The following is a 12381-nucleotide window of genomic DNA, read 5'->3' on the forward strand; positions in this document are numbered from 1 at the left end:
AGAAACACTCAGAGCACATTTCAGAGCATTATGCTGTGCTGAAAGTAGACTATAGACCAAACATGATTGCCACTCAATGCCTCTTTTGCAAACCACAACACCCAAATCTAGAGAGAGAACAAAAGGGTATGCCCTGCCACAGAGGCAGGGTGGAATGGGGGGATGGGGAATGGGAGGGATACTGGGATCCGTAGTGGTTGGAAATGGGCATTGGTGGAGGGATGGGTATTTGATCATTGTATAATTGAAACCCAAGCACAAAAATTTGTAAGCCTACAACTGTATCTCATGGTGTCTCACTAATAAAAAAATTAATAAAAAATAATTCAATTTTATCAAAACTTTTATACAATGTGTGATAATATGGCTTTTCTTTTTAAACTTGTTGATGTGAATATAAGCTGTTACAGTAAATTTTTATATGTTGAGCCAGGTTTATGTAATTGAAATAAATCTTACTTGAATACAAAAAAAAAAACCCAGGGCATTATGCTGTATGCATATTGACCTGAAGAGATAACACAGAGTCTGGTTCTACCTCTTGATTTAAAAAGTATGGATGCTTTTTTCTTTTAGCTGAAACTATAGGAAGCCAGGCACAGACAACCGAGATTATAAAGCTGCTCAAAGCATTGCATCTATTACTGTTTGGCTATGAATATAAAATTAATGAAAGTATGAGAACTTTTCAATGGCTGGAATTTTCTTAAAGAGTAGAAACAAACCAAAAATAACTCAAGGGCCTGAGAGGTAATACAATGAGTACAGTGTAGAGAGCTTGCCTTGCAGGGTTAGGTCTCCAAAATTCCATATGGTCCCCTGAGAGCACCAGAATAATCTTTGTGCAGAGCCAAGAGTAAACCCCTGATTACAGCTGGGTGTGGCCCCCAAACAAACAATCCTCACCCCAAAATTTAGAGTCCTTATGGTTCATAATCAGCACCTATACAAATGCAAAAAAATACAATTTATTTAGAATTATGTACCATTGTGGGATGGAGCGATAGCACAGCGGGTAGGGAGTTTGACTTGTACACGGCTGACCCAGGTTCGAGCCTGGCAAGCTACCAAGGGTATTCCGCCCACACGGCAGAGCCTGGGAAGCTCCCTGTGGTGATTTCATAATGCCAAAAACAGTAACAAGTCTCACAATGGAGACCTTACTGGTGCCCGCTCCAGCAAAATTGATGAAAAATGGGAAGACAGTGCTACAGTGCTACCATTTACCATTCTAAATTAAACAAACTGAACTGCATTTTGACACTTTCTAGAATAATTTTACATGATCACATTTTCAAGAACTGCTGAAAAAACTAAGTATTGTTTGATAGATTTTAATAAAAATGATTGGTTAAAGTGATCACTATTGTATCACTCTTCTCCCATTGTTCATGGGAGACCTGCTCATGCTTGAGCAGGCCCAGTAACGTCTCCATTGGAGACTTTGTTGTTACTGTGTTTGGCATATCGAATACGTCACGGGGAGCTTGCCAGGCTCTGCCGTGTGGGCGAGATACTCTCGGTGGCTTGCAAGAGGGGCGGAGGAATCAAACTCGGGTCGGCCATGTTGGCTGCGTGCAAGACAAATGCCCTATCGCTGTGCTATCGCTCCGGTTAAAGTGATAAATTAAAAAAAAGGACATTGACTTTTTTTTTTTCCATTTTTTTTTCTTTTTTATTAGTGAAACGACATGAGGTACAGTTGTAGATTTACAAATTTTTGTGCTTGGATCTCGGTCATACCACGATCAAATACCCATCCCTCCACCAGTGCCCATTTTCCACCACCAGGATAATATCCCTCCCCCCCCATCCTCCCATCCCCCATCCCCCCCTGCCACTGTGGCAGGGCATTCCCCCCTGTTCTCTCTCTCCTCCTGGGCGCTGTGATCAGCCAAAGAGGCATTGAGTGGCGAACATGTTCAGTCCAGTCTACTTTCAACCTGCATCTCCCCTCCTGGGAGGATCCTCCAAACACCCTCCACTTGGTGTTCCCCTTTCTATCTGAATTGTCCTTTCCCCTAGAATACCCAGCTGGCCTCTAAGTTATGGAGGACATTGACTTTTAAGAGCTATTTTTCTTTTTGTAAATATAATAGCTTAAAAGACAGATCATGCTTTTATGTTACTATTAAATATAATTGATATTGATTTTTCCTGTTATAGTTTTTAATTTTTTAACAAAGGACATAGTAATTTGTTAATGTTGTTTGGATAGTTCTAACAACCCATACAAAAATTAGATGTATTTTAGATTGTTCTACTCAGATATATCCATTTGAGCATAATAGCTTAATTGGTATAATTTTAGATGAAAATATAGCAATTATTTGTTATTATCCTTTAGCTTAAAAATTGGAGACATTCTAGAAATAAAATAATTAAAAATTCAAATTGCATAATATTCTTCCATTTGAATATCAAAATGTTTTAAAAAATCAGAAATTAATATTAAGATAAGTAAAAATATATCCAGAAAAATTATGAATTGCTCATTTTAAACATCTTATATTACTGTTAATGTCAGTAATTATTTTTAACATAAAATATTAACTTGTAATAATAATTTCAGAAATATATTTTAATCTTGTATCTGTCTCTACCCACACACAGACACACAGGATTGCTAGGAAACTATTTTGATCACTTGAGTAAACAGGAATATGTGTGTGTGTGTGTGTGTGTGTGTGTGTGTGTGTGGAGGTGTGTGCCATATTCAGAAGAATACTTTGCTTTCCTCTCTGAGACTTTAAGGTCATTTTAAAATCATTTCCAATAAAAAAATCAATGCCCACTTATGTCTGTATCTTCTATTCTCATACCTTGTCTGACAATTATATTTTTTAAAATTACTCCTTTTGGAATGCTTTTCTTTTAAAAAGAGAAGTTATTGTTTTTATTAAAAAAAGAATATACAATTGTTAGTACTTCAAGATATTATTTGTTAATGTGAAACATCTGCCAGTGGGGTATTTATCTGGGTAGGGTGGGTCTCCTGTGCACAATTCGATCCCTGGGTGGTTGATGGAAGCAGACAGGGCAGGGTAGGGTGGGGCTCCTGATTAGAATCCCTTTGTCACCTGTGGTGGTGGGAGCAAGCAGAGAAGCTCTGGCCCTGGGTCCGCCGAGCCTGGAGTCCAAGGTCTCAGAGAGTTCCACTTATCTTGTTCTGTGGGTCTTCAGTTGTGCGGGGTCTCGGCCGGAGCTGCCGCGCAGGTCCGGAAAGCGTCCTGGAGTGTGGCGACGGCTGGGTAGTGGAAGTAGTGTCCAGATTTCCACTCTCGACACTACTTCCACTACCCAGCCGTCGCCACACTCCAGGACGCTTTCTGGACCCGCGTGGCCGCAAGCGGCCGCGCGACACATCATAAGACACTAAATACCCATCTTCTGGAATTGTCGTACCATATTTGATAGGGTTCAAATATGGCAACACCTACAAGGGTGATTAGAGGTCACCCCAAGAGCCTCTATACCTCTCGGAAAGACTGGCAAGCTACCGAGAGTATTTCGCCCGCACGGAAGAGCCTGGCAAGCTATCCGCTGTGTATTCGATATGCCAAAACCAGTAACTACAACTGGTCTCATTCACCTGACCCTGAAGGCTTCACCGACAAGGCAGCACTGAGAAGGATGAGAAAGGAGAGGCTGACAAAATCTCAAGGCCGACCTAGGCTGCCACAACGAAGGAAGACAAAAATGATCGTCTGTACTTTCAATGCACGTACGCTAGCATCAGATGCATCCATCGAGGACCTGATGGTACAAGCGCGAATGATCAAGTACGACATCATTGGTCTGACCGAGACAAGAAGGCACGAATCTCACCATGCCGTTTTCGACACTGGAGAAGAATTGTTCCTCGGAACATGCGATAAAAGAGGTGTTGGAGGCATCGGTGTCCTTGTCAACACAAACTTGGCCAAGAGCATTGATTCATTCGAATGCCTAACAACCCGAATCGGACGTTTACATTTGAATAGATGTGGCTCACTGCCTGCAGTTTCTATCTTCGTTGTCTACGCACCAACATCTCATTATGATGAAAGAGAAATCGAGAAGTTCTACATGGAGCTAGAGAAGTTCTATAAAGAAGACCACACCTTCTACAAGATCATTGTGGGTGATTTTAATGCCAAGATAGGACCGAGAAGATCAGCTGAAGAACTTCACATCGGGACCCATGGCCTAGAATGGAACGAACAGGGTGAGAGACTGTCTGAGTTCATCATGTCGACCAAGACCATTCATGGTAACTCACAGTTCCAGAAGGCAGAATCTAAACGATGGACATGGGAGTCTCCCGGTGGACGATTCCACAACGAAATAGACCACATCATATTCAATCGACGGTTTTGCCTGACTGATGTCGCTGTTGTCCCAAAATTTCGAACGGGATCGGACCACCGTCTCCTTCGTGCAAAATTCTACTTCACAGAGCAGGGAGAAAGGGCTGCAAAGTTCAAAAAGAGAACTCCCAGAATGACCACCAACTGGGAACTCTTTGGTACTATTGCGGCAACATGGGAAGATACCATTGTTGACAACATTGACGAGGAATACGATCGACTGGTTCAGCACCTCCATGAAGGTGCGAGGAACGCCAAGAGAGAGATAGCCACAAAAAGTCGCCTATCTTCGAAAACTCTTGAGCTAATTCGCCAGCGTGGTTTGGCGCATGCCTCAGGCAACCGCAAGCTAACGTCCGAGCTTGCAAAGCAGTGCAGAGATGCGATCAAGGAAGACCTCAAAGAGAGAAGAGCAGAAGTACTGGTAGATGCGGTAGAAGCCGGGAAAAGTATTCGTAAGGCCCGCCTGTCCTTTGCCAACTATAAGACCAAGATGACTGCCCTCCGACGTCCTGATGGATCCATCACATCCTCCAGAACGGCAATGGAGAAGATTATCCATGACTTCTACTCAAATCTCTTCGATAGCCATGTCCACTTGCCGACATACCAAATTCCACAGGATGGGTATGTCGTTCCTAACGTTCTCCCTTCCGAAATCCGACACGCCATTTCGTTGGTAAAGAAGCAAACAGCACCCGGCCCAGACAAGGTCAGACCTGAACACCTGAAGAACCTGCCGTCAGTACTCATCAATACACTGGCTCGGCTCTTCACTCGCTACCTGTCTGAATGCAAGGTTCCGTCCCAATGGAAAACCAGCAGGACCGTACTACTGTTCAAGAAGGGAGACATCCATGACATTGGCAACTATCGCCCGATCTGCCTATTGTCTGTCATCTACAAGCTGTTCACTCGAGTCATCCTGAATAGGATTGGCAGAACACTAGATGAAGGACAACCATGCGAGCAAGCCGGGTTCCGCAAAGGATTCAGCACCATCGACCATATCCACACAGTAACCAAGCTCATTGAGGTTTCTCGGGAGTTCAAGATGCCGCTCTGCTTAACGTTCATTGATTTAAAGAAGGCCTTTGATTCTGTTGAGACGGAAGCGGTCATTGAAGCCCTAGCCAATCAGGGCATTCAAGCCCAATACATCAGGATCCTCCGTGAGCTCTATTGCGGATTCACTACCAGGATCTCACCATTCTACAAAGAAGTGATCGTTGATGTCAAGAGAGGGGTACGGCAGGGTGATACCCTTTCACCGAAACTCTTCAGTGCCACCCTCGAGAACATCATGCGACGACTGGAATGGGAAGGAATGGGAGTGAAGATAGATGGTCGGCAATTACACCACCTCCGCTTTGCTGATGACATTGTTTTAATAACACCAAACATCAGCCAAGCGGCACAAATGCTGGCCGACTTTGACCGTGAGTGTGGAAAGGTAGGACTACAGCTGAATCTTACGAAGACAATGTTTATGAGAAACAGCCTTGTTCCTGACGCCCCATTTGCTCTCAATGGAACGACCATCTCCGAATGCAACAGCTATGTCTACCTAGGTCGAGAGGTCAACATGACAAACTACCTGGCACCCGAGCTGCGCAGGAGGAAGAGAGCGGCTTGGAACGCCTTCAAGAACGTCGAAGAAATAGCTAAGAGGACGAAGAACCTCCGGCTCCGGGCACATCTCTTTGATTCCACTGTTCTTCCTGCATTAACATATGCCTCAGAGACCTGGGTCCTACGCAAACAAGATGAGAACGCCATTCAGGTTTCCCAAAGAAGAATAGAAAGAGCTATGCTTGGAATATCACGTTTCACTCAAATGAGAGAACGAATCCGGAGTTCTGACATCCGTCGACGATCAAGGATCAGGGACGCTGTCTCATATGCCAAGGTGTCGAAAATCAGATGGGCTGGTCACGTAATGAGATTTAAAGACGACCGTTGGACTAGAGCTGTTACTGATTGGATTCCACGGGATGTCAAGAGACCGCGTGGCCGCCCACCTACCAGATGGTCAGACTTCTTTGTCAAGATCATGAACGATCGGTTTGAGGCCCTCCATGTTCCCGGAGCGAAGAGATGCCATTGGGCTACACTAGCACGCGACAGGGACAAATGGAGACGTTACTGGCGCCCGCTTGAGCAAATCGACGACTAACGGGAAGTTAAGTGATTAAGTGATTAATGTGAAACATAAACTGCTTGCTTTTATTAATTTATTGTTGGTTAACGGTCACGATCACGGTCCTCCCGTTCATCGATTTGCTCGAGCAGGCCCAGTAACGTCTCCATCGTGAGACTTGTTGTTACGTGATTGGCATATTGAATACGTCACGGGTAACTTGCCAGGCTCTGCCGTGCAGACGAGATACTCTCGGTAGCTTGCCGGGCTCTGCAAGGGTAGGGCGTTTGCCTTGCACGCAGCCAACATGGCCGACTCGAGTTGGTTAACAATCCTATATAATTTCAGAGGTACTTAGCTTTATACCTCTCTTTATGTATAGAACTTACCACTTCCACCACCAAAGTTCCAGTACCATTCCATCCTTATCCCCCCAAAAGAGTACCCTCTACCCATTCCTTTTATTCCTCTACCCACTTTTCTCTGGTAATAATCATAGTTTTCACAAGTCTAGAAGTTAGTTTTGTGTTTCTTTTGCCAGTTTCCATAGAGCATAATGTTAAGCATAGTCCTTAAATTCTGAATTAAAAAAGGCAGCAGTATTCTTTTATGGTAAAGCATTCAGGAAAATGGCATCATACTATAGATAGAAAATAGATAACCCTTAGGCATGTGAACTCATTGCCATTTACCAAAGAATCATGGCTAAAATACAAGGTCATGATCTGCAATGTTTGTGGTGGGACACTAGCTAGGGCAAGGCTGGGCTTGAAATACTATTAGTAGTTTCATTTGTTCTGTTAATGAAAGATGATTTCTTGTTCAAAAGGCCAATTACCATAAAAAGAGGAAACACCAACTGTTTCCACCCTCACATCACCCCAGGCTAAACAACAGAGATCATCCTGTGCTTTGGACTCAATCACTTCCCAACAAATGCTATCAAATCCCGCCCCCCCCCCCCCCCCCCCCATGTATCTTCAGGAGTCCGACAGTGCTGGAATGAACATCAAAAACCATGGATTCAATTCCAGACTATTCTACTTCTTGCCAATATGGAGTTTTTCTAGCAGTGTTTTTGTTTTTGATTATTTGCCTGAGCTTATTAAGTGATCAAACTCTCCAGCAAATGTACTGTGACAACTAACTCAGAAAGTCAGAGTCTGAGAAAGAACTAAGGAATTTTCCCCTTTTAAAACAAGCTCTTTCTCTCATTGCAATATTTTAAGAGTATTGTTGCACTAATTATATCCGCTACATTCACTATTAGAAATCAATGATCTGTTTATACATTAAGTTTATTGCTAAGGGATTTCTCCAATGGACTCAATATTTTTGTTTCCCCAGTATTTATTCTAATAATTCCCAACAACCCCCCAAATCAATGGCATGCAGTGGTGGTTCTTTGAGAGGTCAGAAGAGGTAGAGCCCTCAATATGGGATTAATGGCTTAAACACTCTCTCTCTCTCTCTCTCTCTCTCTCTCTCTCTCTTTCTTTCCACATGTGAATTTGTAGAAAGATATCTGAAATATGTAAAACAAGAAACACTTCCACCAGATCTGGATCATGCTGGCATCCTAATCTTTGACTTCTAGCTTCCCAAAAGAAAAAATAAATGTGTGAAAAATTTTATTTATTTTTCAATTCACCCTTTCAGGACCAGAGAGATACTACAGTGGATAGAGTGTTACCTTGTTCATGACATACCTGGGTTAGATATCTGAATGTGAACCCAGGGTATCTGATTTCTGGTTCTATCAGCATTCTCCCATGATCCCCACATCCTATTTATTAATTTCTTTGGGGTACCACTACTTGTCTCATGGCTTCCTCATATCTCATATATCCTTGTGTTAGGTGTTGTAGGAGAAATTCACAAAATCTTTGCTGAGTTAAAGAGTTAACCCTGAACAGCACTTCCAGCTATAGACCTAAATAATGCCTAAAGCAAGGAGTAAAGCAAAAGGCTAAGCTTGGAGAACTTCCTTTTAGGAGACAGTGACAAGAAACATATAAACAAATACTTATATGTTCATGAATAATAGAATCCTGATAGGAAAATTAGGCTGAACAAAGAGGATAGAGAAGCCCTGTTATAAATAAGGAGGTCAGAAAGAGTGTCTTTAATCTGTAGCATTGAAGCAGAGGTCTGGGTACAATGAAGGCTTTGGCCTTTCAGGTATCTGGGAAGTGTTTTTGGGAAGAGGAAAAGGCAGGTCCAAGGGTTCTCGGCAAGACCAAGGTGTATCTGAGGGCAGTGATTGAAACACTTAAAGACTCCAAAAGGAACTGGAGCTGGTGTCAGGGAGCATGGCTGTTAGATCTGAGGGAGTGCGGTGGGTAAGATAAGAGCTTTGGATTTCTTTCTATATAAAACGAGAAAACACTGGACAGAAGAATTTAGTCTCACTTCCAAAGAATCCTGGTTGCTGTGGAAAATTAGAAAGGCCAGAGCAGTAGCAGCTGGGAATGAAACTGGGAGCCTTGAAAAAATTAAGATCCAAAGAAAATTTTATGAGGTGTAGGGTGAGTAATGGAGTATGAAAAAGAACTCTGATTCTTGGGGGGATGGGGTGGGGGGCTGATGCTATTTAATCCAGTCAAAGGGATTAGAGGGTCATTTGGGCACTTAGAATTTCAGAAAAAATTTTCTCTTAGGGCATGAAGAAAAGGTGTTTACTTTTAGGGTATCTGTGAGCACAAATAGACCACAGGGATGAATTTTCTGGTTGTCTCAGCTCAGTCCTCAGATAGGGGTCCCATCAAATATATATGAGGTTGTCTTTTCACAGGTATGTGTGCTAAACTTATTGAAGGACCTACTTGATCAATTGGTAAGTTAATAAATATATTCCTATTTGATCATAATATTACTTTTGAGATAGAGCTGAAGACTTATGAAATCCTCTGACTTCAAAAGCAATTGAAACAAAATGACTGAATTTTATCAAGGAAAGCCCTTGATGAAATTTGAGCCCTGGATAAAATTTGACTGTAGAGCAAGTGAGTTAATTTTAATACATAGGTAGGATCAACGTCTTCCTTCCCAAGCAATGATCTAAATGAATATAGATGTGCTTTCAAATAGTCTCACTTTCTAGAGATTATAATTGAGTCAATTTCTGCCATTTTGAGGTCCAGGCTATTATCATCTTTGATAGTGAAGACAATTTTCAGGTTGGTTTTCTTTGAAAAAGAGAAGGCATTTCCCCCCTAAGTTTCTATTTCAATCAATGAAATGAAATGAAATTGTATTTTTGGTTCCATTAATTTATATATCAGAGAAATAATACCTGATGATTTGGCTGGAGGGTATCTTTTTAAAAAAAGAATAAAAGACTTCAGTGGGGAAAGACCCTTGGCTTACATCTGTCTTAGGGCTACTGCGCAATATCTAGAATGGACTTTTCCTGAAGACTGAATATATCTAACTGTGGTTTCTATATTCCACATTTCAGAAGCAGTTCTAGAGATTTTTTTTTAATTCTAAAAGCATCCATAAGAGACGGAAATATCAAACCATCTAAAACAAAAACAAAACCTAAAACAACCTTTTGGTATGTTTCAGACCCCACCCCTCAGTCTCACTTTTGTTTTTAGTAGGGAAACCAGCCCTAAAAGAAGTAAAAAGGTGGATTCAAAATAAAAAAACTTCAGACACTTCTGGGCAGGAACTGGTTGAGAATGTAAAGAATGTCTCCCTTATCGTGCCCTTTTTCCAAAAGACTATGACAAGGAAGATAATATGGAGGCTAAATCTCTCATCAGAACTTTTTGTTTGGATTTGCAAACACAAAAGAGTATGCCTTAGGAGGACTAGCCCACAAAGGAATTTGTCAACCACCCTGGAAAGCCAGATTTTTCAAACCTGCCCTTTCTAAAAATAAACTTTCCTGCTGTCCTATATAAACTTCTCTGGAGCCTGCTGGCAAGACATTTTTCCAGCACATGAATCTGTCTTCTTCCAGCTTTCAGCTTGTTTTTATGTGATTCTCTCTCTAGCCATCCACCCGTATTCTCATATCCAACAGCAACTGAACCAGACATTCATGGTATAGGACTCCTAATGATGATATCGAGATAACTTATTTGACATGATAATGCGCTTCTTTGGTTTATTTGATAAATAAAAGGCTCTTAACATGAAGGAGGTCATAAGAGTTTCTTCCAAATTGGGGGTCACAGAGACCATATAGGAGATAAAGCTGGGGAATGAATGGGTTTGATCCCAGGAAATGGCTAGGAGAGACCCCATTGCCGAATACAGAACAGGAAGTAGCCCCTAGCATAGGCAGGTGTGCCCCCCACCAGCCCCCAAAACAGCTTGTCTATATTTTTAAAAGTTTGTGTTACTTTCATTCTGAAAAAAATGGGCTGAAAGACGCTCAGGTAATTCTGGACAACTCTATATGATACACTGAGAGTTTCTTGTCTGGAAGGATACCAAACACGGCTGGGAGCTGAGGATGGAATGAGGAGATGGTAAAAGAGGAAGGATTATTCCCTAAAGAGCAAGTCTCCTCCATGGGGTTGAGATTGCTGGAGACTAGAGGACTATTTCAGAGGCAGACTGTGCAATGGGAACTTGATATAAGCTAAGGTCAGAGAAGTTGGGATGGAGTCGAGTCTGAAAGAAATGGGGCTGGGTCAAGGAAACAGATTTCAGCTTGTTTGCATGTGATTCTCTCTCTCCCCATTGCCCTGTATTTCCACTGACAGACTCTATCCAACAGCAGCTGAGCCAGACCTTTATGGTATAGGACTCCTATTGATGACATCGAGATAAACTAGCAGTGAAAATCAAGAGTACCAGGAGCCCCAGAGCAGGCACAAACAGACGTTAGGCACGTCCTATCCTCAGCTCCCCGCTTACTAACAGCTCCTTATAATATGATTAACCTTTGGGTTTTCTGGATGACTACCTATGTACCTCATAGGTAGTCATAGGAACTGAAGTTTTCTAGCAGTAGTAGCTCACAGCCATTATCACCACCATGGAAATCCCACAATGTGAGGGTCTTGCTGAATCCATCTAAGGATGCAGTAGGAACCACTACACTTCAATGATCTTTCTGTGACAGGCAGAATAATATCCACTATCTCCTGACCCTACTCATCCAACTGTGATGTCCCCAGAATATCTAAACATGTTCTATTACATGGCATTGGGGAATTAAGACTGCACAAGGAATCATGGTTTCTCAGAAGCTGCTGAAAGCCGCAAACTTCATTCAAAAAATAAGGAGAATATCTTGTATTTTCTGGTGATTTCACTGTCATCACAGGGGTCGTTAAAAAATGTGACTTGGAAGCAAAAGTAGAGAAATGCACCATTGGCTCTGAAGGTGAAGGAATAGGAGCTGGGGCAAAGGGAGGTGGGAGGCATCCATGGGGAACCAGATTCTCCCCTAGATTTCCACCAATGAATGCAGCCCCCACCAGACCCATCACAGGATGCAATGAGGTTGCAGGAGACTTGCTGAAGCACTGAACTACAAGGGAACAAACCTGACTGTTTAGGTAGACTTGTGGGCAATGGCAGTGGGGCGATAGGAAAAGGAGTTCACTGATCCAAGGGTCGGGACACAAAAAGAAATCCATAGCTGACTTGTCTGACTTGTCTATTGTTGTCTGTTGTTGGAAAAGTCATCAATGGGCAATTAGGGGCACAAAAGCTGAAAGGACTCCTTAGGGACTCCAAAGATGAGGGGGTGGGGGGAATTTGGCAACACCACTTTGGAAGGGGACATTCAAGTTTTCTGGTTTGGGTTTTTCCTTGTTTTTTAAACTTTTTTTGGGTCTCACCCGGCAATGCTCAGGGGACCCTCTCAGAGAGCCCGGCAAGCTACCGAAAGTATCTCGCCTGCACAGCAAAGCCTGACAAGCTCCC

The sequence above is a fragment of the Sorex fumeus genome, unplaced genomic scaffold, assembly GCF_029834395.1.
Source record: "Sorex fumeus unplaced genomic scaffold, SorFum_2.1 ptg000026l, whole genome shotgun sequence".
Classification (NCBI taxonomy): Eukaryota; Metazoa; Chordata; class Mammalia; order Eulipotyphla; family Soricidae; genus Sorex; species Sorex fumeus.